The 27,817-nt window shown below is 40.5% G+C and overlaps 1 protein-coding gene across 4 annotated transcripts in view; it reads left to right on the plus strand.

The window, feature by feature from the left end:
* SYT1 (synaptotagmin 1) overlaps positions 1-27,817 on the plus strand; it is a 344,728-nt gene that overhangs the window by 103,340 nt on the left and 213,571 nt on the right. For all 4 annotated transcript variants that reach the window (XM_082241026.1, XM_082241023.1, XM_082241025.1 and 1 more), the window contains exon 2: positions 27,673-27,728. The gene's annotated coding sequence lies outside the window, so the exon portion shown is untranslated. The remainder of the gene's footprint in view (positions 1-27,672; positions 27,729-27,817) is intronic.

Below are 27,817 nucleotides of genomic sequence, written 5' to 3' on the forward strand. Positions count from 1 at the left end.
AATAGTAGTAGTTATAGTAATAGTAATAGTGCTGCATTTAGGGACTACCCTGAAGTGACCAATATGGCTTTAACTTTGTTGTTTCATTTGGATCTTATGGTCTGGTTCCATGGCATTGCAAATGACAGTGTGTGCTGCTTCAGCATGAATTCAATCTGGTCCCATAGGAATGAGGTGGAGCTACATTTTTGCCTGCTCCAGTGTGGTGCTCTTTTGAGTAGTTTTATATAAGCATACCTGTTCCCCTTTCCTCATTGGGGGTGCATTTGGAATCCTTAGGATGCTATTCTGAAATTATCGTAGCATCTTGGGTGCTACTTCAGAATGGCTGCTTCCTCTAGTAATGATTTTGATGGGTGGCCACATGGTAGAATCGAATGATGTGAGTACTTTGCATGCTAACACCACCTCTTCCATAGTGCAGAGTTCCCGAGTCACTTACATGTCGCCACACATAGTATCGGTCCTTCATATCCTTTTTACCTCCCCCACCCCAAGAATCTTGGCAGCATTTTCCTGACATCTCTGTCTTTATTACTATATGACAGGTATTATTATGAGTGATGTTCTGCTAGTTTTTCAGAACACACTTCCTTTAAAACGTACTGCCAGAGTTAAAAGTATGCTTATTTTACTTACTTTTTGTAAATACTTAGCACTGTGGATGTTTTCACTGGAAAATATTTAAGCATCCTTGATCAAATAGCAAGGTACAAATTAAATATATAAAATTAATGAAGTATAAGTAATATGAGCTCAAAAGGGGGAAAAATCTATTGGTCTGCCCATGTATCTAATTAAATAATAATAATAATAATAATAATAATAATAATAATAATAATAATAATAATTTATTTATACCCCACCAAATCTGGCTGAGTTTCCCCAGCCACTCTGGGTGGCTCCCAAAAGAATATTAAAAACACGATAAAACATCAAACATCAAGTGCTGTACCGAGTATAGGAAGCTATTGTCATGGGGTGGATTATTAGAAAGCATCTGGTTGAGGAACTGCCCATGGCTGAGTTAGAGAAAAGGTAGACAAGGAGCCTCATTAAGGAGTTTATGCATGGAGGGTTGAACCTTTGACTCCTTTTTTAAAAAAAGACCCAGGTATTCTCTCAATCTGGCGCTAAACAGATTTGAATGGTGTCAATAGAATTGATTTCAGTGGAATGAATTTCCAAATTACAGTGCTTAGAATTGGCATATTAGACATATCTGTTCTAATGAGATATGAAGTGAGATTTTGATGTCAGCAAAAGGTACAGACAGCATGGTGTAGCCAGGAGGAATATGTGAACAGCTGGAAGAAGCTGGCGAAGAGAGCAGTACATATCATAGTCAATAACTGGGAATAAGAAAAGTCAGAACTGGGAAATGTTTACACTAAATATTGATAGCTGCTTTCCTTGCAAAAATCTGTATTCCTCTAAAAATGGCTAGGGTGTGAGGAGGATTTGAAGTGAGAATGCAAAGTGGAAAACAGATGTCACAATGGTACCTGAGAAATTTTTGCAAGACAGGGGAAAGTGCACCATAGGGAGAAAGGAATGGAAATTCCAGCAAATGTTGAGAAGGCAAATCAATCTGAAATTGGATTCCCGGAACCTGGTGCGATATAGACTATTTGGCCTGTGGTATGCTATCATTACTTTCAAGTCGCAAATTGGCAGCCATCATTCTGAGTACAGACAACAAGCGCAAGAGAAGAAATGTTTCTAGGCCATCAACTCTTGAGCAGCAGGTTTCTTTTAAAATGTTCAGCAACACAGAGTCTTGACGGTCTTCAGATTCAATGCAGACCAGGTTCCTTGCTATGTATGCCTGAGTTTCTAATGAACATGCTTGAATGAGTAGACCTCTTGACTCCCATTAATGCTGCACATCACACATTTGTGATGAAGATAAGCACTGATTCACCTGGCATATCTAGCTGCTACTTAAACATAACATCCTGCTTATCAGCAAGCCCAATAATATTATTGCTGAATACTAAGTACATGTCAATCCACTTCTTAACTTTCTAGCTCACAGCTGCTCCAATTACACAACATGATAGCTTGGAGGTGGGGGTGGGGGATATCCCTCTTTTACTATTTTTCAAAACTCTGACTAGTACTCTGTGATGCAAAAGTTGGGGAGAAAACACCACTTTGAGATTGGCTGCCGAATCAGTGCCTGCAGAGGTGCCAGAAAAAGGGGTGCAGCAGGAGGAATTGGAGACATGTGAGAACATGCAGGAAAAGCTTTGTGTGTGCAGGCACCAGAAGAGCAACTGGTTCCTGCTTAATGAGGTGAGATTTTGCTCCTTGGGCATCCCAAGATGGTCTTGCAGAGTAGGGACTGCTTCCTTTACTGGGTGTAGCCCTTAAGCAGGCTCCAGCAGCAAGGGTCCCATGGGTTTGGGGAGAGAGAGCCACTGAAAGGGTTACTGTTAAGTTGTGGGTGAACATATCAGACGACACAGCGATTCTTCAAACAGCTCTTGTTTATTCACAGGCCAGGCCAGAACTGAACTGAAGGGTTCAGCCAGCCTGCTTATCTAGAGCTCCACTACGCAACAGTAACCATTTTCTGTAACTATCCAATCACTGAACGTCACTTTCAAACCCTTATTTGCATATGTGGACCTGAGTGAAAACTATCAACAGTATCCCCCTGCTGGCCCAGGGTGAGAACTTCAATACATAACAGTTATCTGCCTTTGTTTGGGCCCATGAAGCATTCAAGAGATGTTGGGAATAAGCAGAGAGGGGAATTCCTAGTTCCCAGTTTGGGTGGACTGGACCAGCTGGTCCTAAAAAAGTGCTCCCAGATGAAGACTTGCAGCAGGACTTTTATAGTTTCCAGGACTTTTGCAGTTTGAGGCAGGGGATGAAGTGGATTGGCCCAGGGGCAGCAAGAGGAAGAAAGACAAAGAGGGAAGCAATACCCTCTTGTGGTGATTATGTTGTAAACCCCTCCATTGTAGGCTCATTGAAACCCCTGGAATCGTGCACCACTTAGAGATTGGGGTGGCATGCAACAGTTTCTTACAGAAACTGTTACAGAAAGCATGTTTCTGGTTAAGCTTGGTTCCAGAAGACTTTCACATGCCATCCTGTGTGTGTGTGTGTGTGTGTGTGTGTGTGTAGGGGGAAGGATATTTTTATAAGGCAGGGGATATCCCTTAGGAGTCCCCTCTTTTTTTCTACTTCTACCATCAGTTATCATGAGGCATGCTCCCTCTTGCTTTTCAGTAGTCCTGTTGTGGTTGCATAGCTACCACAAACCCACATCTGACTTCATTATCAGTATATACGACACAGGTTTTCAATCTGCATTATTAACTTTATAAGGACATTTCAGAAGTTAATAATAATTGCTTTAATAATTGGTGTGGACCACCACTTTACCAATGGTTTCCTAGGTGTTGTCCTAGTCAAGGTTGCCCTTCAGTTAGTAGATTGTCCTGTGGACCAGAGGGAAATCGGTTGTTGTTCAGTACTGTGAATCTTGTTTGTGCACCAGAGTTTTTCTTTTACTTTTTCTTGCACAAAAACCCTAAACTACTTTTTAAGCTCAGATCATGGTCATTATACAACTGTAGTAAAGTGCCATATTTTCTGTCTATAAGATGCCCCCATGTATAAGATGCCCCCTATTTTGGGGGGGCTCAGATTTAAGAAAATGGGAAGAGATGTATCCATGTATAAGATGCCCTCTAATTTTTGACATTATATTTTAGGGGGGGGGACCCCTAGTCACAGAAACACAGAAAAATATGGTATATTGTTCCTGGACCCAAATGAGGTAACAGATGGATGCAGCCCCCAGATAGGGGAAATCACAAGAGGGGAAAAATCAAATACAGATTGATTTATAGGCAATGGATTCAGCAAATTACCTGTTTACCACCCAACAAATATATTATCTTGCTATAATAGTGAGTTGTCTGCAAGTTACGCTATCATTCTTTAAATTCACAGACTGTAAATATAAAAACAGATGCAATGAACTCTGAATTATTTGATCGAGTTCAACGGATCCTGCAGTGTCCGGCAGTCATTACCAGTGTGAGTCGTGGAAAATAAACCAGTTGCGGTTCCATTTCTCCAGTGTCGTATGAACGGCGGCATTTTTGACCTTTTGTCACTTGCTTTGGGTGAGACACTTCATCAAACACCAAGCTGAAATTGAGATAAATTAAGTCATCTGCTCTTCCTCTCTCTGGTAACTTGGTTACTCCATCAAATAATGTAAATGCTTTGGGACTATAGACAGTCTGTAATTACTTGACGTTTGTTCTCTGTGTGACTGTCTTCAGCTGCATTAAAAAAAAATCTTAAAATTGACTTTATTTTATGCAGTAATCAAAGTGCAATATTATGTTCAATTTCTAGGATATTTCCATAATGTAAAAAAATAAGACCTGTGGTTTTTCAGGATCCTTTCTTCCTTGTGACAGTTATCTAAGGTCACCTAGCACACTGTTGGCACAGTGTAAGCACATGATAATAGCAGTAACGTTTAAAATGTTTCCTTAAACACAATTTTGGCCTTTTGTAGAACTGTTCCTATTTAAACAGCTGCTGTATTTTCAGCTGTGTTCCTTTTGTCCTGGGTATAATTGCAGGGATGTTTTCAGTACAAGGCCTGACATAGGAGATGAACTTTGAAAGTAAACAGAAATCCAGTTTGCAAAGCTAAAATAATCAATTTAAATTTTAATTAGCAGCAGCAGCAACCTGGGCTTATGGTAGAGTCATATATTTTATGTTTCCTTTTCTTTAAAAATAAATATATATACATTTCATTTGTTTTATACAAAAATATATAATTAAATCTTGACCTCCTAGACGCACTATATTTTTTCTTGACACTTACACTAGGATCCTAACAATGTTTACTCAGATGTAATTATTTCCAGGTTTCATGCAACATTCTCCCTGGTACCTGTGCACAGTCTTGGGCTGAACTCCTCTGAACACTCAGTACAGTGATACCTCGGGTTACATACGCTTCAGGTTACAGACTCCGCTGACCCAGAAATAGTACCTCGGGTTAAGAACTTTGCTTCAGGATGAGAACAAAAATCGCACGGCGGCAGCGGGAGGCCCCATTAGCTAAAATGGTGCTTCAGGTTAAGAACAGTTTCAGGTTAAGAACGGACCTCCGGAATGAATTAAGTACGTAACCAGAGGTACCACTGTAGAAGTAAGTCTCATGGCAGACAGTGAGATGTTTGTTTATCGTTAGAAATATGTTTTTTTATCCTGATTTTATTCATTTCATCCGGGCAGCTGATAATAAAATTTATTTTTTTAAAAAAACACACACACTCCAATTTATTTTCAAACATTAATTTTCATTTACCAAAATCAATTTAATTAAGGACAAAACTACATAGCTCATTTTGCATTAAGCATCTCTGAGGCCAACAGAGAGTGGAAAAGTCTCTCTGGGGTGTGATTACCACCACCACCCCCGCCTACCAGGACGAGGTCATAAAGCCTAACCTATCTCACAATGTGGTGAGAATAAGAGAAAGAGAAGAATCATATCCCCCATCCTGAACTGTTTGGGTGAAGGGTGGGTTAAAAGGGCCTAAATAGATAAATGTGGCTTTAAAGTTCAAAACCAGCACCTTGAATATGGCCTTGGAGCTAACAGGGAACCAGTGCAGTTGACAAGCAATTTTTCAAATGTACTCTGACCTTACCAATGCAGTTGGCAAATTCATTGCTATAGTCAGGGCCAGATTAAAGATTGGGCTAATAAGGCACTCAAGTGTCATGACTTCTGCCTCAGAATCCCAGTGATAGCCTGAGGACAACTCAGATTCAGATGACAGAACAGCTGTTGACTTGAGAGGAAGCCCTCAACGCCTCTTCTACATTGCCCTGACATGGCAGTGTGATTCTCCCATGGTTGTCAAAGTCTGAGGATGATTTCCTTAAAGCTACTCCTACTCCACAGCCACACCAGAGTATGCATTGGTAGAATCAATTATGGACCATTTAAACTTGGCATACAGCTCTCTCAAGGAAGTGGAGCCACCAGAAAGGGCAGGCCATGGCAGCCTCTTTAAGTCTTCAAATGCCTCTACTCATTGGTGGGGACAACATTTTCCTCAGTTGGCAGGAGGAAACCCTGGAGGAACTGTTCAGGGCCTGGTTAGGAATGTCAGAGGCTCTGGCAATCAGCCTGCCTTAGAAGAACACAATACATATTTTTTTCATCTGAGGGATGAAAAAAATCTAGTTTCCCCGCTATAGTATCCCAGCTCGGTGACCATTAGCTATTCCCAGATATTCCTGTAAAGATGGGAGGAAATTTGTACGAATAGCCATCTTCTGTCCCTTGCAGAGTACATATTTCATGCCTTTTCATGCCAAAGCCCGGGACAAAAAAAAAAAAAAAGGTTGAAAAAATGAGTGTGGTAGGTTAGCTTTGTGTAAAGATTTCACTTTGACTTGAATACAGTTATTAAAGAAATACTTTGACTTCATGATATATTTAAATATTTATGCAGTATGTGGCACATACTATTTAGGCCCTTACTTTCTTTTATCCTTGGTTCCACCATATAGTTTACCTGAGTCTAGCTACAGTATGCTTACAATTCATGCTTCAAAGGGATTTAGAAAGTAGTTTCTTATTAATGCATCACAGCAGTCAATGACTTGAGGTTACGAAGACAGCAGACCTTCCATGTTGTTTCGTGATGTTGCTGAAGTTTGTAATTTACAGTTCAAAACAAGACACTCAGGAACACTTGCGGTCAATCCAAGGTAACATTGCATCTCTTCCTTAGCTCAGCTAGTAATCTGAGCCGCAGAAGCTCACCCTCCTTCCCCAAGTCACTCATTTTCTCACTTCCCAAAAGCCATTTACTCCTCCCATCCTTTCTCCTTGCCTGGCTATGGCTGCAGCATCAAAAATGGTGAAGTTTCTCCCTTACTTCATGCATGGATTATTGGTTACTGCTGCTGGAGCAGGAGCACCGGTGATCTTAGGAAATGCCTGTAATATGAAGAGCGGGGAGACTTGTGATAGGAAGTTCGAATGGCTGTGGAGGTGGTAGATGGGGACTTATGGAACTGGATGATATTAAACACACTTTAGGTCAGCTGCACAGTCTTCTGCCTACTTCCAGGAAAGTGTTTAGGACTTCTGCTCTAATGCTCTTTATTATACTTCCACTCACAGATCTTAGTAGTCACTCCACCCACATTTTTGTTTAGCAAAAGTTGAAACAGTGTGCTTTGCCAAATTAATATGAAGTTGCTAAACCTATGTTGGGTGCTCCTGCGCTATACAAATATAAGGGCACAGCCAGTTGCCAAACATATCTAACTGCAAAATTCATGTTTGCAATGATAGGTGAGAAACCCAGCTTTGCTAAAATGAAAGTCAACATTTATATTTTACAGGATCTTTGCTCTAAATGAAATGCTTAAATCAACACCTCCTTATTGCAGCCTTTATTGATATAACTTTATGATGGAAATAAATAAATCCTTTTCTGAAAATAAACATTGGAATAAAAGAAAATTGTATTTCTTTAGAAAAGGGTTTTGATCCATAACCCTTTATTAAGTTGGTTTTAAAGAAAGTTAAGCCTTACTTGCAAGGGATTTGGAAGAGACAATTGAGCGAATAAAAATTCCTTATGCCCCATTAGGGTACAATAAGAAGTCCTGAGAATGAGGGAGGAGTCTACACTGTGGTGTCATTTCATATCAGTATTGCCTACTGCCTGTAGGAAGGACAAGATGATGCTGTTTCCCCCAACCCCTGTTCCATATTCAGAAGCCCAATTTAACTGACTGTTGACTCTTACTTCAGCTCTAGTGGTAGGATAGCAGAGGGCAGTAAGCTAGCTTAGGGGGTACAGAGCAAGCTGTATGACACACACACAGCTGTGCCCTCCTAGAGGCAACTGCTTCTCTCTACCTAATAGTAGAGCCTGCCTTGTCTCCTGGAAGCTGAGATGAAGCTAACATAGACAGGAACCGCATGCACGGGCTCCCAGGTGTCTCACGTTATCCTGGTAGCATGGAAGCGAGGCATGTTGCAGCAGCATTCAACCTGCCAGCATGAAGAAACACTGAATGGGTTCAATCAGTGGGCGCAACATGTAGAGTATTAATTTGGTGGAACTCCTACTGTTCCTACTGGATGTATCTTTAAAACCATTTATTTGTTGGACAGGTTGGATGGTTCCTGACTGTTCACTATTTGCGGATGGGCTTCAATCACATGCAGGGAAATTCAAGTTATGCAATTAAAGTTGATTTGGTGCTCTTGTGCAAAAAGCCCACTTCCTCCAAAAATGGGATTTTTTAAATGGGAAAACACACTAGACCAGAGCTTTCCAAACTCTGTGTTGTGACACATTAGTGTGTCAGCTGCAGTGTGTAGGGGTGTCGCATGAACGCTTTCTGTGCTCCTCCTGGGGCTGGAAAGGGGTTAGTTTAACCTCCAGTTTGCTAGTAAAACTGAATTACTATGTCATGAAATGATGCATGTCTAAAATGTGTGTCACCAACATGAAAAGTTTGGAAAGCTCTGCACTAGACAGTTTAGGATGGTTGCTTGACACAACATCATTTAAGCTCCCCTCAAATAAATCAGAATGAATGCACAGTGAAGAGCTGACATCACCTTGCCTTGCAACAAACTTTAGGCAAACAAATCAGGATGAATGTGCAATGAACAGGTCATCTGGAAGTGACTGGCATCTGCATAGTTATTTAGTACTTAATAAAATTCAGTTTAGCCCTTTGCTTTGGTTTACACTCATCTGTCCATTAATGCCACATAATAGCAAAAATTGCTGCTTGCTTTCTGTGATCTGTTACTATATGTGATACAGTGGTGCCTTGCAAGACGAAATTAATCCGTTCCACGAGTCTCTTCGTCTTGCGGTTTTTTCGCCTTGCGAAGCACGGCTATTAGCGGCTTAGCGGCTATTAGCGGCTTTAAGAAAAAGGAAACAAACTCGCAAGAACTCGCAAGACGTTTCGTCTTGCGAAGCAAGCCCATAGGGAAATTTGTCTTGCGGAATGACTCAAAAAATGGAAAACTCTTTCGTCTTGTGCGTTTTTCATCTTGCGAGGTACCACTGTATTCCCCATATGTGATAAATGGTGTTTCTATTATTGTTGAGCATCTCGGTTTTATGATTAATTGTTATTAATAAAATTATAAACTAACCTGTGACGTGCACCTTAAAGATGAAAATTGATTGTGGAATGTGATTTCAGGGTCTACAGCAGGCTTCCTCAACCTCGGCCCTCCAGATGTTTCCAGACTACAATTCCCATCATCCCTGACCACTGGACCTGCTAGCTAGGGATCATGGGAGTTGTAGGCCAAGGTTGGGCCGAGGTTGAGGAAGCCTGGTCTATAGCCGACTTTGTCAGATTTATGAAACGTTCTGTAAGGTGGTGGAGATATATTGGTACAATTGAAGGAAATAATTTGCACCTCTTTGTAAGCAATGATGATGGTGATGATGACAATGATGATAAATTTGCTCCATTAGTTGGGTGGCACATAAACAGAATAACAAGATGATAGATCCCTGCTCTAAGAAGCTTAGTTTCTAAAATTGAACACAGAGGAGGTATCAGTGGGGAGTAAATGTGAAGAATGCATTTAATTTGGTTGAATATAGACATAGTTTTAGTAGGGTATGAGAAAAGGAATACTGCCAAATTCTTCATGGAAAATGTTAGTTTTCAGTCCTGCTATACAGAAACTTGACCTCCAATTTCTGAAAAGATTTCCTCCCCTGTGAACGAGGCTTCTATTTTTTTCTCTCCTTCATTTTCTGTGAGCTTTCTTTTTTTTTAAAAAAATGATATTTATTAAAGTTTCAAAAAAGGTTACAAAAATAAGGAAAAGAGAAAAAAGAAAAGAAAAAATACAAAATACAGAAAAATAAAAACACTTAAAAACAAATCAATCTTTCCATGTCTTGTTTTTCATTTACTTGTTTCCCTGACCTCCTCACACCTCCCTTTTTTGTGTTCCAGTTCAGTTAGTTAATTCAGCAAGTCTTTTCCCTCTTTACTTTTATCCTAATCCTTTAACTTAATATATTGTAACTTTGGATTCTCACCTGTTAACAAACCATTTTTACATACTCCTTTATAACATTGCTGCTAAAACCACTTAACTTCTTTCTGACATCATTCTAACATTCATTAATTTTGCAGTATTTCTGTAAATAGTCTTTAAATTTCTTCCAATCTTCTTCCACCGACTCTTCTCCCTGGTCTCTGATTCTGCCAGTCATTTCCACCAGTTCCATATAGTCCATCACCTTCATCTGCCATTCTTCCAGAGTGGGTAAATCTTGTGTCTTCCAGTACTTTGCAATAAGTATTCTTGCTGCTGTTGTAGCATACATAAAGAAAGATCTATCCTTCTTTGGCACCAATTGGCCAACCATGCCCAGGAGAAAGGCCTCTGGTTTCTTCGGAAAGGTATATTTAAATACCTTTTTCATTTCATTATAGATCATCTCCCAGAACATTTTCTGTGAGCTTTCAGATTTCTTCAGAATTTTAGTGGATGTGAGCTTGCTTTATTATTGCAAGGTGGCTATGAATGGTGTTTGTTTCCTTTCTTTAAACATTTCTCAAGCACCAGAAGATCTGTGCATTCACTGATTTTGTTTCCATCTACTTCAGTATTGTCTACACTGACTGGCAGTACCTTTCCAGGGTATCAGGCGGAGCTTCTCTCAGCTCTGTCTGGAGACAACAGGGATTGAACCTGGGACCTTCTGCTATACCACTGAGCTACAGTACTTCCCCAAGTTCAGGACTGGATTTTTGCTGGATCAAAGAGTAGACAGGAGGCCAGTATATGTATTTAAGAGAAAGCACAGTAAACATTAGAAGTGTGCAATCTTATTTGAGTGTGGAGACCGATTCCCACTTTTGCCACAGCATGTCCCTAGACCTTATTGACTGCAAATGCATCTGAAAATCAGCAAAAGGTTTCTACAATAACCTCCCATGTTTAGGGATCTGTGCCCTACATAGCTATTTTTCTTGTTCAGCAGTCTCCTATTCTGATTCACCTATAACCTGTTTTTCCCCTTGTTCTACATTTGTCACGACTTCTTTTCCCAAACACCTTCCAAACTCGGCAAAAGCACAAGTATTACATAGCCCATGAGGCATTCATAAGGAACTTGTATATGCATATGCGTAATAGACATATTTACATACATAATTTTAGCTTCGTTAAGTTATTTTGTATGTAGACATGGAGCTTTTTTAAAAAAAAAATTGTCTCAGAGCTTGGGTTCCCTTGGCATATGGAGTTGGGATTTCTTTGGCAGACTGTATGAATGCATGGAATACTGCTGGGTGGGTAATACCTTGTCTCCTTGCTGTGCAATTGACGGAAAAAGTTGCCTCTTGTGGGACTAGTAGAGAAATACAACAGACAGTGACATTATTATTTTAAGATTATTTGTTTGTATTCTAATGATGCACAGACTGTGCACAGTTTGGGGGCTAGGCAGCCAATATAGAAATGCAGAATGAGGAAGGCTGCTTATTTAAATTGGCTCTGTTCCAATTCTGAACAAATTGCTATTGTCTGTATTGAGACATTTAAATTACTTTGCTAATATACCATTATATAGTGGTGGTTTTCTAGACCTTTATTCTTACAAGTATTACTGTTATTTCTGATATATCCAGATAAGACTGAGGTTCTGTTTATTGTGACCTAAGGCAACATGCAAACATTGCCTCCGTAGATGGGAGGTGGGGGTGTCTGTGCCAGTCCTGCCCCCAGTGTCCCTATGTGCATCTACCCGCTGTGGCCCCAACTTTCCTCATGTTGTGTGGTGAAGGTCTGCGTGGGAGTTTTACTTGTTTGCTTGAACACTATTACAATGCCTTCTGTCATCAGGCACTTTATAGTGCAGAGGGTTCTACTCGCATTTGCCTGAATACAATATCTTTTTCAACTGGGGAACCTGTTTTATGAAGTCCCCTAATGTGTAGATGGTTCTGCTTGCTTTGAATCAAGTAAAAGCATCCTGCAAACCTTAACATCAAATTATTGAGGCAATGCACATAGGGATGTATGCCTGTGGAGACAAATGTTCCCACATTTAAACATTGCATGTTCTGGCAAAGACCTCCTGAGAACTCAACTCAGCAGCTTTGGAATGGTGTTAAATCCAGCTCTCTATATGTATGTCAAAATGTATTCCATAGCATGAAGTATTTTTAAGCAAGTTCAGTCACCGGCTACAGCTCTTCTCAAAAGAACCTAATCTGTCCACAATTATTCATGCCCATCCAGATTAGTTTACAGTTGGAGTACCATTGGCTATGCTGACTAAGGCTACTTGGATCTGGAATCCAACAACATGTGCATTGGCTATCCTTGGATTACAGTATAGGCAACTCCTCATTTTGCACATGTTCAATGCACATGCAACTGTGCACACCATTTTGGGCACCAGAAGAGGGCAGGGCAGGGTGGGGCAGGATGGTGGTGAGGTGAGCTTACACATGCCTCGTTGACCTGGAACATAACCCCTGCATAACTGTGGGGTGAGGGGTTGCCTGTAATTGCACTCTACATTGTCTATGAAGACTGTCTAGAAATGTCAGCTGGTTCAAAACACAGCTGCAAAATGGTTAACTGGAACAAGGGAGAGGGAACTTTTATTGTCAACACTTAAATTACTTCACTGCCTACCAGTTTGTTCCCAGGCATGATAGAGTTGTACCGGTTTTTTACCTTAAAAGCTTTAATTATGTGAAGAACTACCCCTTCTCTGTTAGAGGCCTAGGTCAACTTCAGATATGAGGTGGGTGACTACCAGGGATGGAGTATTCTCAGTGGAGTTGAAAAGTTGGGTGCAGCAGAACTGCATTCAGCTGGTGGAATTCTGCTTTGGTTGTTTTTACGTGTCAGCTAAAATCTGTTTCCCCTGCCTGTTTGATAAACGTAATTTAATTAGATGTCTCTATTCTTCCTGGCATTTATGTACCACCCAAAGGGATTATAAATCTAATCCATATCAACCTCTCCATGGATTAAAACTGTTCTCTGTGTAGCTTTCCCACTAGATACTGCATAGATCTCTACAAGGAAGGGGTCAATTTTGGCTCTAGTGCCTCAGATGTGCAATACCACCCCCAAAAAATATTCATCTGGTGTGAGCATCATTATCCTGTAGGGACCAGACAAAAAAAACATTTGTATTCACATAGACATTTTAAATTCCATCAGTGGCCTATATTGCTGCTTGCTCTTTTATTCTGTTGTTTTATTGCATTGTATTTTTTCCACTATGTTTTACTTTTATGGTTTTGATGTGACCCATCCTAGAACTGGGAAATGAAAGATGATTTGTGAACAAATAAAGAAATACCTGCTGCTAAAAGCCTTGCTTTTGTATTATTTGTAATTTATTCTATTTGGTTTCTTGTTTTTGTTTTAGAAACTGAAAACTCTTGATTAATTGAGTACTGCTGTTTTAATGTGGGTGTGTTACTGATTTTGTGAATTCTTTGTGTTTGCTTTTATGGTAACTGAGCTATGAATACCTTCGGAACTGCCACTGAAATGTGAGGATCAATGTTTAAAATAAATACTTCAAGCATTCCCATATTTCCAATGTTCAGGCTGTGAGTGTCATTGCTCACATAGCCAAAACATTATGCCAGAGAGGTATCAGTAGGCTTTAGGGAACCCCAAAGCTCACATAAATACTATCAACCTTTAGCAGGTAAAACTTAAGCGGGTGCAGGGGTGAGCTCCCAAACAGTGCAGTGAAGCCTTGAGTGTGTTCTGTGGCCACAGAATGCTGACTGGGGTCAAATCTGGGCACAATGGGAACACAATGGAGAAGCTGGAATTCTGAACAGCGAGCACTTCATGCCACAACACTTTGTTGCAGCTCCCACTTGTAACACAGGAATAACAATACGAACTGGCATAGAGCAGCAAAGCGATTGCTGCATCAGAAGCCCAGCTGTCTCTGGTTAGCTGATGGTGGGTTCTGCCCTCCCTCTTATTTTTATTTTGCTTTGATTTTGAGTTTTATATATTTTCCTTTAGAGCCTCTCTGGGAGTCTCTATATTAAGCTGTATAAGCTAATGTGAAACTGACAGAAAGACCAATTTTAATGCCACAATATATGGTGTGAATCTGGGCCATGAAACATAGCTGCAGTAGCCACTGACTTGCATTTTGAAGGAGAGAAGACACCTAACTTGGCCAGCAGGACAAAATGTCCCAAATGTTGCACTGTCTGAGTTTGCAGACTATCTCTATACAATGTTGCTGAGAAATTGAGATTAGGGGGGAACTGTATGCATGTCTGCATACTCCAAGGATGATAGGAGAAATTCATTAAAATGGTTGTGTTTTGTAGTTGAAGATATTTACTGCAGCAATATAAATGTCAAACATGACAGTCAACTGCAGAAAGTGCCCTTGGTGATTTATTGATGCACAATTTTAAATTTCCTTTTTACAGAAATTAAAATGAAGGGCTTCCACTCTTCAGTCCACCCTTATCAGATGCTTTGCCTTTTTGCAAGATGCTTGTTCTACCTAACACACATCTGGGTACTGGAAAAAGCAACAACTCTGCTCAGTGAAGTCCCAGACAGAAATAAATACTCATAATCCATGTGGCTTTGCAACTCACACTCTTTTTGATGGTTAAAATGGCACATATTTACCAGTAATTATTTCAATGTTTTCCTAACTTGCCTTTCATCATAAAGCCAAGCCCAGAAAAAGGTAATTTTTTAAAAAATGAGTTAGACCACATCAGTAGCAATCATAAATCAGGGGCTGCTAAAACATCAAACAAATCAAGCAAAACATCAAACAAATACAAAACACAAATACAGCGTAAATCAGCAGAACAGCTGGCTCAGAGGTCACCAACCTTTTGGGAGTCTGGGAGATTGTTTGCAAACTGGAGCTGCTGTCATGGGTACCCCATCCTCGCTGGAATCTGTTCTGTTGGCTTCAACAGAATGCCAGAGGGTGCCATTGTGGGTGCCAGAGGTGGAGACTAGGGAAGCCCTTTGCAAGCACAGGTGTGACTCTGAGTGCTGCATTAGTGACCCTTGCCAGTATTACCTCTGGGTTGGGAGTGTTATACAGGTGGGGAATCACGAAAGAGAGAAGGCCCTTTCCTGGGTTACCATATAGCAAATCTACAGCACAACCGGACAGGCCTCTCTTCTGATGAACTCAGATTGCTCTCTTATGGCAGAAGATGTTCCTTCAAGTATTTAGGTCTAATTTGTATAAGACCTTATATGTCAATAGCCAGGAATGGCTAGGAATGTCAGAATATGGTCAGGAAGAACAAGTTTCAAATCCCCAGTCAGCTTATTGGGTTATCTTGGGCCAGTTAGTCCCTCAACCTAACCCATCTCACACCCTTATTACAGGATACAGTGTAAATGGGGAGAATCAGGTACACCAACTTGAGCTCAATGGAGGAAAGGTGGGATACAAGCATAATAGTAAACAAACAAATAATATTTAGCCCATTGAATTTGGCTCTTTAGCCAATCAGCACACAGTGCTCTTCTTTCAAAATCTGCATTATTTTCTCTTAATACTTTGAACCACTCAGCAATGCAGTCACTACATTTTGTACTAGCTGCAGCTAAGAAGCCCCACAAAAAACACTAATGTTAGTTAGCAAGATGAGAAGTTACCAGGGCATGTGTCGCTGTGGCATAGCTGTGAAGCAGCCAAAGATGTCAGAAGGCGAAGGAGCCAAAGATGTCAGTGTTAGACACTGAAGATCCCCTCCAGTGAGTACACTGACAACATATATGTTCTTTCAAGGGTAATGCAACTCTGTCTAGAACATGCCATGTACCTGAGAACCACCAAGACCTAAGACATTTTGTCTTGTTGGAACCTCCCCAGGCTAAATGGCATTGCCTCGAGCCATTGTTACCCCAGATTTTCCAATGCATTTAGGGGAGTTCAAATCACACCAGTGTGAGCTGGCCAGATGAAATTATAGAGTTTGTGTACCTTTAATAGTTGGGTAGAAAGCTGGGTAGAATAGTTCAGCTGAAAGTCTGAAATTATTAAAGATGCATGAGCCCTGGCCTCTTTTTTGCTTGGCCACCCAACGCACATGTACATGTACAAGCAGTCAGGAAGTCCCAACACTCCAAGGATAGCGTACCAGTGTTCAGGGCTGTAAATGCTAAGCTTGAATTCAGTAGAATAGCGACTCCAAGGGAACAGAGGAGGGAAAAGAGAACGTAGCTGCTGGATGCAAAGATGAGGGAAGAAGACATTGTATAAGGAAGCAGCATGAGTATATGCCTACTCAGAAGTAAGCTGCATTGAATTAAATGGGACTTACTTCCACGGAAGTATACATACAATTCAAGGGGAAGAAACAAGGATAAATAGGCTGATTCAGTGTACTGCTTTAGAGGATCTTTAAGATCTGTAAGACTTTGAACATGTGGAGTGAATATTATATACGTGCCTGTCTGTCTGTCTGTCTGTTTGTTTGTGTGCATGCTGCTGTTTGCCCATAGCAATTTTGTGTGTTTGCAAAATGGAGAGAAGAGTCACAGGCCAGTTGAAAAGCTATTACCTGGAATTGACAAATGCATGGAGCTGGGCTTGTAAAACCTTATTTTTGTCCAGTAAAAAGATTAATGAGACGTTTGAGAAACTGATTCTCTGTGCTGTGGTAGAGTGTATTCCAGCCTCTAGATAATACAGAAATCAGTTATATTTGCTAAATTTCTCTTTCCTGCTTTTCTCAGTTATGGATAGCGCCAATTGCTGTTGTTTTATAGCTTTGGTTAATGTGTTTGCAAATTGCAATGAAGGCATCTGAGGAAATTACTCCATACATCAGTGGAGACAGAAGAAATGGGTTTCTAGTCTGCTTGTGTGTGTCACTTGGGTACAAATCAGTAGTTCTTATAAGGTGACTAAAATTAGGTATAAATAAGTATGCTTTAAAGGTCCTAATACTGTAAATAAATAAATAAATAAATAAATAAATAAATAATCCCAGTATACACAGAAAGGTTAAATAATGTTTAAGTTAAACACACCCATAATGATTAAGAAACGCTTTTGAATAGACTTGATTCATTAGTGGAACCATTACAATCAAAATATTTGCCATATGTATATTAATATGGGGGTGGGGGGCTTTGTATGAATTTTGTTAAATATGGGACATGCCTGCATAGAATCTGGCACTGAAGTTGCTAATTGCTAATTAGCATTTAAGAAGCACTCCTGTTAGATGCCCTCTGGTAATGCCTAGTCAGTGATGAGGATTTTATACTAAACACAACTTGAGAATGTATCCTTTTTACAATTTTAGGAAGCCTTTGTTGTTAGCTGTGTTGAAATTTCTGCATGTTGATCTTATGATATGACAAGAGTCTCCACTCAACTTCTCAAAGATTTGGAATTCCTATTAAAGAAGAAGTAATTGGGCACCTAACTAGTTCCAACATGCAAAATATATTCATACAATGAAGTTAGCAGTGAAAACCTAGGATCAAGATACTGGGGCCACAATCCTATAATCAATTACCTGGGACTAAGCCCCATTAAACTCAATGGGACTTACTACTTAGCTGAAATGTATAGAATAATAGAATTGTCCCCTAAGGGTCCAAGGTACCCCAAGAGTCATCTTGTCCAAACCCATGCAATGCAGGAACCTCAACGCAGTCCCCCATCCAGATTGAACCTTGCTTAGCTTTGCAAATGTGCTAGCAGTTTTATTGCTGGTCTGTGCTATTAGGCAGAACTTGGGAAGTCACGTTAAACTGCATTGCCTATGAGACAGAAGCTGCAGTGGTTCATCTTAAACCAAGTGGCGACTCACTTCAAAGGTGAAGAATCTTGAAGGACCAGATTCTGCCCTAAGTGTCACCCACACTCTTTGTTTAGCAGCTGAGGCCTCACACTGGATGCTGCTGTTGTAGGTAAAAAAAACCTAAGACCTGGCGCTTTAAGAAGGCTCTTTAGGAAGGTGATTCTTAGTTCTGGAATTTGTGCTCAGCACCAAAAACAATCTCATAACATGCAAAGCTCTCTGCATGAGGCCACATGGCCTAACTCTCTGGAACCAATTGAGAATCCACCATGCTATGGAATAATTTACCTTTGGAGTGTGTATATTCTGATTTAAAGGTGTTTCGTCACAGCCCCATAGATAGTACCTGTAAACTAGTTTTGATAGTTGTATTTTGCTGTAAGCCGCTTAGCTTCTTTTCTTTTATTCTTAATAGCTTTCTTTGAGTTGTTGTTGTTGTTGTTGTTGTTGTTGTTGTTGTTATTCATTTTATTTCTATACTGCTTTGTATTTTCAAGAAAAGAATCTCAAAGCAGTTTACAACCTACATTAAAACATCAAATAAAATAATCCAAAATAAAACATTACTGAAGAAAGTCAGATATGAAAGTATGACATTCAAAGTAATATGATTAACAGGATAAGCACAGAACATCTCTGCTGCTGTTCCTGCCAATTCTACCTATGGTGGTTCATGGTGGTGGCAGCTGTGGAAGTTGAGGCTCCATGACCTGGGTCTGCAATAAGAGACATCCAAGATGATGAAGATAGAGGGATACTCTGTATTAAAGGAACCAGTGTTGTCCTTGGTGGAATATAACAGGGCTCTATGAAAACAACTCAGCCACATTGCTGAGGGACTACCTATTACAGAGTTTCATGGGTGAATTGTTGGCCTACATTAATGCTTTGTTGTTGAAAAGTATTTAAGATCAGGCTGCTGTCAGCAGGAAAGATTAGCAGAATTTCAAAAGCCATTGTACTTGCTGTAGCTTCTTCCGGATAAAACAACTAGATATTGAGCTTTTTCACACTCACCAAATTAGTATACATGCAAATTAGTATACACTGGTCAAAGTAGTATCGTTTAAATGTAAGACAGACTTACATAGACATTCTGTATATATTTGACCGTATCAAATGTACAAAAGTTCAGTATATAGAATGGACCAGTCAGGAAAGCTAGAAGTGAGAAAGGGTGTGAATAGATGAGGGATGAAAGCATGGGTGCCTGAATAGTTATGATTTCAATTCTGTAATTTATTTCAACTCAAATGGTTTAACATATAGTAATACAGCATTATATTTGAAAAGGGTAAAAGGGGGGAGTCATTTAATATTTTATTGTTGCATGTTATGAAAACAATAAAAGGAGAGCAGCCAGCTTTATTTATAGCCATTCTTGTCCGAATTTTGAATTAATTTATGTCTGTAAAATACATAGTGACATTTAAGTGATGTTAACATTAATTTGTTTTATGGGGATCAAAATGAAGTTATTTCCTTAATTGTTGACATACCCCAAATTCCCAGAAACGAAACATCTTGAAGGAAAATATAATCCTCCCATTAAGAGTTAATACACAATTTAGTTGCCATCAAAGCGCTATTTTGGCCCATATTGGGTGGGGATGTCTGCAGAGGGGAGACTCCTCTTTGGCCATGATCATGGTTCCCAGACCTGCAGGTGAGTGGGGGCAGAGCCTCAATACACAACACAAGGGGGAACAGGACAGGACAGCAGAGGCAGGCACTCACCCCTCCATGCAATTACAGTCACATGAAGGCAGAGCATTCCCAAACATGGTTTAGCAAAATACATGTTCCAAATCTAAATGTTCATTCCAACCCTTTACATTACCAACTAACAGCACAGTGGGTCCGAGAGAATGAATTAACTTAATGTTTTTCAAGTTTGGACTTCCAGATTTTTGGTCATATCTTTCTTGGCATATTTTTTATCGTTGTTGAAATTAGTTTTTGAGTATATCCCCTTGCTGCTCTCCCTGTGTGTCTACTGAGTGTGTTTCTACTGAGTGCCATTTTCTACTGTTGCCTGAAGAGTTCCATAAAGACACTGTATCCGTGCGTAACATGGATTAAACAGCCTCACCAGTAATTGACTTACAGTCATCTCACCTTCCTTTGAAAACCATAACATCTGGATACTAGGAAGTATATGGAATTGGAGCTATAGTTTTGAATGTCAGGATAAAAGGAGGCTTTGGATATCTGCTCGGGGACCCAATATAAAAAGGTCTTTGTGCAAATGTAGAGTCCTCTCTTGATTTCTGCTTCAAAGGATGGTTTGCAACGCTTTGGTCTACTTGTTGTCTATGCAGTGTATTTGCTTTCGGCTGAAGTGCTGTAAGAGAGAATGATTTTGTGGGTAAATAAAAGTGTCACAGTGAAGTAATTAACAGTTTTCTCTCCTGAAAAGAGAGTCTTGTGATGCCCACTGATTCCTGTGATTGTTTATTGATCAAGGAGTTATGATACTGAGCCAAGCGTTGTCATGGTTCAGTTATCAGAGTAGTACGTTGTCAAATGATGTGCTCTTTTGACATGGGATCAAACTGAGAATGAAACAGAAATTGTAGAGGGCTGTAAATCCATCAACCTGAGCCAAGGGGAGCTAGAAGCCTCCCAGAATTCTTGTCCTTGACAATGTTATGTGTGTTCTGTCTGCAGAATAAGGTAGCTAACATTTAAATCTCTGAAATAAAAGTGAAAAGAAACAGAGTAGCATGCTATCATCTTCTGTTGCTAAAACAATGTTAACATCTAACTTGGTGGCAACTGTGGCCTAAGTAGAAAGAAGGGATTGCTCTCAGTTGAAGTGGTTGATTCAGATATTTCAGAAATAGTGCAGTAGGAACAGCAGAATCTGCCTTATATGGAGTCGGACCATTGATCCATCTAAGTCAGTATTATCTACACTGACTGGCAGCAGCTCTCCAGGTTTTCAGAAAGGAATCTCTCCCAGGTGTCAGGAATTGCACCTGGGATCTTCTGCATACAAAGCATATTCCATGGTCCATATTCCAGTTGATACATCATAGATGAAGCAAAGAGAAGAGTAAGAAGGATGTTCCACTGTTGTTTAAATAGTTTTATTTATTAACAATATTTACAGGCTTAGCCACCTCAGCCATTTAGACTAGATTCAGAACCTTGACGTTAGGTTTAGATATTGTGGAAAGCTCCTTCCGTTTTGGTTCCCCCGTCCCCTTTTTTAATATACTAATTTCTTCTCAGGATTTTGTCATTCTCTCTTCAGTCCTTGAACATTTTGGTTTTCTCAGAAGCAATGGTCTTAATAATCAAAACAATTCTCTCATCACCTGATCTGAAGTGGACAGAATCAATGTTGTCCTGCTTTCTAGTGTCAAGTATATAGCTTAGTATTGTTCACACTAAGTTAGTAGCAGAAGCTCTTTAGATTTTCAGAAAGGGGTAGTTTTCATCTCTACTTGCAGATGCCAGGAATTATACTTGGGACCTTTTGCAAGGAAAGCACAAGTCCTCTATATTGTCCCTGCATTTTCTCTCTCTCCCTTGCATCCTTTGTGGCACTGTACTACAAAATACTGTGTATCAGTATTTTACTTCCCTTCTGTCTGCTGCTGACCACAACTGGTATTGTGGCTAATGTTGCCATCAAAGCCCAAGATGAAAGCTATTTAGACCCCTCAGGTGCTTTTAAATTTTAGTTTCTTGTCATGTTAACAGCAAATTCCCGAGTTCAGGGAGCGGTGACCTGAATGGTGGCATTTTGACTGTAATCTCTGCTTGCTGACTGCTGCTCCAAGAATAAAAATTTAAACCGCAAGATTTAATGAAATCCCTCCGGATTAAGTGCTCAGTGTGCTGAGGAAATTGTGTTATCAACCTTCCCTCTATAGTAGTAAGCATAAGGTTTGGTTTCTCAGTAGGAGAGTGTCCAAGAGAGACAACTCCGAGTCCATCAATAATTTACATTTTTGTTACTTACCAGCCCGGTATTTGGGATTTTGTTGCCATAGCAATCTATCTGGGCCTGGGCAGTGTTTTAAGTGGTGGTTGTATAGGGATTCACAGTATGTGCTTTAAACTCCTGTGTGCCAAAGTAATCCACAGATCTGTGCTGCAGTTGATTTGAGATGCTGTTAAAATCATTGCTCATGGTTGCAAGACACCTTACATCTATGAAAGATTTGAATATACTTAAGGGTGTTAAAGTTACAGAGCAGCCAAGGTTTTATTTTTATTTTTTAGTTGATGATATAACTTTGCTAACAAATCAATATTTACTATGAAATAATGTGTTGCTGAGAAAAACAAACAGATGATGGTGTATTGATTTAAGATTTAAGATGGTGTATTGATTTAAGATTGACTGTGCGTTTAAGAGTACACAATCCTATGCACTCTTAACTCAGAATTCCCATTTTGCTTAATGGACTTGCTCCTAGGTATATGTGCATAGGATTGCAACTTCAAACTGCTTTGGTTTTGATATAAATCATAAATTTGTATTAAAAGCAGTAATTTGGCTCTGCTACGACATGCATTATATATCATATGTCACGGTTCACATTTATATAATATAATTATGATGTGTTGTAATGTATTGTAGGGATTGTGAGCCCACAGGCTGAATCAGGCCTGGCAAGTCATCGGAAGTGGCCCACCAGCCCCCATGCAAATGTGCTCTTTTCTCTTAATACATTCCTGTTTTCTGAGTAGCATCAGCCTCCCAGCAGAGGCGGCACACAAGAAAAAGAGACGCATTTGCAAAGTCAGCAAAAGCCAACTTTGCGAAGCATCTTCCATCTGATTAAGGTGCTTGGCTGAGAGGAGAGGTTCCGCTCTGCCCAGCTCAGTTTTTCTTGAAGTGTTGAGGCAGTTGTTTGCTCCCCCCATTTCAGTAAGCATGAGGTTTGGTTTCTTAGCAAGAGAATATCCAAAAGAGACCACCTCGGCCAATCAATAATTTGCACTTTTGATTCCTGGTATTTGGAATTGTGTTGCCATAGCAACACATTGCTGCCTCTGCTCTTCAGACAGAAAGCTCTAATGGTAGGAGCCATTGAGTCTTACCCTCCATTACAGTGACGGGGGCAGGAATACTGCCTCTGCTCTTGAAAGACTGTATTGTTGTGAGTTGGGGTGGGTCAGTCTGGATGATGCCCCAAGTCTCTTCGAGTTCTTGGCATCCTGTATCTGTGGGAGTAGAATGTATAAGAACAAGCTTGCTGAACCAGTTCCTCTATTAAGATAATGACTTTGGCTAGCTCGTTAAGCACCATAATTAGCATCACCAAAGAAGTTGCTCTATGCCACAAGACAAAAGGGTGGGCCTTTCTCTCTTCCCCTAGCTTCTGTGTAGGAGAACAGTAGCCAGAGTTGTGTGTGTGAAAGAGAGAGAGAGGTGTGTGTGTGTGTGTGTGTGTGTGTGTGTGTGTGTGTGTGTTTACCTCTGTGCTAGACTTTGAGGTTCCCTTGGCAACCAAATGGAGAAGCAAGATCTGTTGGGGTCTTAATGCTCTGAGCCCTACTCCCTCATATTATGCTCAGGTTGTATATAGAGTGGTGCCTCTCGTTACGAACTTAATTCATTCCGGAGGTCCATTCTCAACCTGAAACTGTTCTTAACTAGAGGCGTGCTTTCGCTAATGGGGCCTCTTGCCGCCGCCGCCCCTCCGGCACACGATTTCTGTTCTCATCCTGGGGCAAATTCTCGACTCTAGGTAACTCTTCCAGGTTAGCGGAGTTTGTAACCTGAAGTGTTTGTAACCTGAGGCAGTTGTAATTAGAGGTTCTACTGTATGTGTAAATAAAACCGTATATTCCTTCATTCCAAGGAATGAGCACTGGAGACCCTGGAGTCTCTCACTGATTGGAAACTGGGGTGGCATTTAACAGTATTCTCTGAAGAGCAGAGACAGTGATTTCCCACTTGCATTGGGCTGGGCTGGGAGGAGAGGAACTTCTTCCCCCAGCCCGGTACAACAATAGGGATGAAATCACTATCTCTGCCCTTCAGAGACAAATCTTTCTGCACCATATGGGTGGTGAGTGTATGTGCAAGTGTCTGCATAAGTGTGTGTGCGCATGTTGTTATGAAGGTGAGTGTGCATTGTGAGGTGGCAGTGCCTGTTTCGGCAGTGCCCACTGTCACTTGACTATGCCTACCGCTGGCAAGCAACCTTTGGAGGCTTGTCCTCTCCCTTCCTGGGGAAGGAAGGTTATGTGGAACATATCACCTTCAGCCCGTGTTGAGTGTTGGTGTTTGGAAGGATCTGATCCTCTAACTTCTTAAAATACACACCTGTTGTTGTATTAGACTTCTGCATGAATGGAGAAGAACAGCAGGTAATCAAGACAAGAGCTTGGATGTTCTCCAATGAGTGTGGATAGATGCAAAGGGAATTTTGTCTCTGTGTTATTGTTGGGTATCTTGTTTGATGCTTCATGTTTTATGTAAAATTCCATGTTATTTGTCATCTGTTATTCCAGTTGCAACAGATATGATAGTGTATTAGATCCACCACCTTCTCTTTCTAGTTCAGCTGCTGTTTGGCTCTTTGAGCAGTGTTTGTCTGTGTCAGAGACACTCTTCAAGCATCTCCCAGATCAAATCTCTGTGAATTCCCTCTCCTCACCCCACTGATTCCTCCAAGTAAATTAAATAGAAGATGCACATTATTTACATGATTGCTTCAGGGTCTCAAGGGAATCTTTTCCAGATACCATTTATAAAAAATGTACAGAATATGCTCTGAAGTATTATTGCAAAATGCAATCTGGCATAGCTAAAATCATTTTATTCTATTGGTTTTGCTAATGGATTCTGATTTTTAAAATAATAATAATAACTGTTTCCTCTGAAACAATATTGAAATGAAAACCAGATCTTGCAGGACTAGTTGACAGATGCTGTAACAGCATCTGGGAAATGCAGTCGTCATTACAAGAGCACGTTCCCCATGCTCGAACCCACAGGATCCATAGCCATGGATGAGTGAGTTAATGTTCCAGCACATTATATAAAATATTCTTTGTTTAAGACTAAGACATATAACACAAATGGGTTTTTGTGCTGTAAAATAATGTTGCATCTTCCTTTGCTGAATCATTTCTCATTTTTCTTGTTTGATTTCTTCATTATATATGTAAAATTCTAGAAGTAAATGCTAGGAAGTATATAAGTAGATTTATGCCACTGTACTTGCATTTATGTACATTCATTTTCAGCATTCCTATTCCACACTGTTGTTGCTAATATCTAATAAAAAAGGTTTCTCCAATTTATACAGAGAAGACATTTCTCTTCCTAGCCTTTCCCACATCTCTCCTTCTGTCTTACCCTCAGTTGTAATAATCACAATGTGAGTTCTTTAAAAAACGAATAAGAAGAAAAATCAACAAGGGCTCTTATTGGCTCCTGCCATATCAGTAAATATCCCCCCAGTCTTTGAACAAACTCCCTGAGACATGTTCATGTTTCATTGGGTGCCAGGACTGGACACACACACACACACACACACACACACACACACCTTTCATTATGAACGGTGAAGAAATGCAAAGTTTCTCTCTGTGAGTGAGCACAATGATGGCTGATATAGGTTTCCCTTTTTTCCTTGAGGGCAGGGGGAGAGTGAACATGCAAGGACTATTTTGTGGTTTTGCCTCTTCACTTTTAGATGTGACAGCCATTTTGTGACCTGCGCTTTTTCAAAATTTTAGATGTGGCCATTGATCTAAAAATGTTGATGGCTCCTGCCACAGAGAACTTGAAAGGCAGGGTATAGATTGGTAAATGATCAATAATGGGCCTTCTACAAAATTAGCTAATGACTTGGATCTAGACATTGTTCCTGCTGGCAGGAGCATCCTTTGAGAGGAGTTGTACTGATTTCCCTTCTCTCTCAGCATCACCTCCCACACAGTGTCCTAAAACTGTGCAAGAGATGGTACTGGGGAAGGGGGGGGAGGGAGATCAGCAAAATTCACTCCACACCCACTCACACTCCTAGCAAGATCCCACTTCTGAGTCAAAAGCCTTCTGTGGAAGGAAGTAGCTTTTCCATATGTGGAAGGCAAAATCTGAATCCAACTCAATTAGCGGTGATTTATTTATTTATCTATCTATCTTACGAACATCTGTGTTATTTTCATGACAACACATTTTCAGTCACGTATAATATTAACGAGTGCAATTCGCAGCGCTTTGTCACACTGTAAAATTCTCTCCTGCGAGATGTGGTGGTGGCTGTGCACTTTGGATGGCTATACAACAGGATTAGACAAAGTCGTGGAGGATCAGTCTTATCTGTAGCTACCAGCCCTAATTGCTAATGTTCTACTTTCACTGCCATAGGCAGTATGCCTCTGAATGCCAAGAGGGGAATCACAAGTGGGGAGACTGCTGTTACACTCTGGTTTTGCTTGTGGGCTTCCATTTGTAGCATCTGGTTGGGCAGTGTGAGAACAGGTCGCTAGGCTAGATGGGTTCTTGTGATCTCATGTTCTTAAAATGTTTCAGTGAGAAACTCTGTTGCATCATTCCTACTTCCGTGTCCTGTAGGGAATTTCTCCCTCATACATGGAGGAGTATGTACCCTGTTGCATGTTGATCTGCCATCCAAACTCACCAAGTTTTGTCTTAGCATTTTTTGCTTCCTTCCAGCTATAGTCTTGCACCCAGTTTTCACAAGCAGCATTGACATGGGAAATTTAGCAGCTATCTTCGCATACTGAGATATTGAGAACAATGAGCAGTTCTCATAGTGCAATGATTTGTGATATTAACACATGGGGGACAGTGCTGCTTTTAAAAATCACATGCTCCACAAAACCTATAAAAACAGCTCTAGGCTTTGTGGTAATTTCATAGTCTAAAAGTGGGATCGACCTGGGACTATAAGTGCTTAGCTCAACCTCCAGCACCCATTTGAAGCATCAAAGGGAAATAGAGTTAAATAACATCAGGATTGGCAGCCAGTATGTAGCATAGGGATTGGCCAGGCTTTGTATGAAAAGTAGGGGCCTAGGTAGTTACCCTTGCCTAGTCAACAGAGGACTCTCAGTCCTTCAGGTTCTATCTTCTTACAAATTCCAGTTCAACCTGCTTCTCACTCAACTGCCTGACACTGAGTTAGACCATTGGTACATGGGTGGCACTGTGGGCTAAACCACAGAGCCTAGGACTTGCCAATCAGAAGGTCAGTGGTTTGAACCCCCGCGATGGGGTGAGCTCCAGTTGCTCGGTTCCTGCTCCTGCCAACCTAGCAGTTTGAAAGCACGTCAAAGTGCAAGCAGATAAATAGGTACTACTCTGGCGGGAAGGTAAACGACTTTTCTGTGCCCTGTCTGGTTCACCAGAAGCAGCTTAGTCATGCTGGCCACATGACCCAGAAGCTGTACGCCAGCTCCCTTGGCCAATAAAGTGAGATGAGCGCTGCAACCCCAGAGTCGGTCACGACTGGACCTAATGGTCCTTTACCTTTACCTTTTTACATCTATGCCAGTATTGTCTACACTAACTGGCAGTAGCTTTCAAGGGATATAGATGGGGATGTGTCCAGCCGTACCTGGAGATGCTTGGGGATTGACTCTGAGGTTTTCTGCATGCAAAGAACATGCTCTACCACTGAGTCACAGCCTTCCCCAATCTAGACCAATTCTCCCTTAGGAGGATTAATGTCATGGCTGTATCATGTCAAAGATAGTAGATCTAATATAGCTATATTCCAGAATACTCTGATCTTTTCTTAAAAAAACACATTGTCATGGTATCCTTTTCTCCCCTTACAGAAACGTGGACTTCTGACAGAAAAAGAGAGGAGGCATCAGAATCCACATTGTAAACAGTAAGCTTGTTCTCAGTGCCTTCTGAAACTGAATATTATATGACATTTGCTTCTTTTCCTTGACCAGTCTGTTCTTTCTTTTACCAATA

The sequence above is a fragment of the Podarcis vaucheri genome, assembly GCF_965113315.1.
Source record: "Podarcis vaucheri genome assembly, chromosome: 10".
Lineage (NCBI taxonomy): Eukaryota > Metazoa > Chordata > Lepidosauria > Squamata > Lacertidae > Podarcis > Podarcis vaucheri.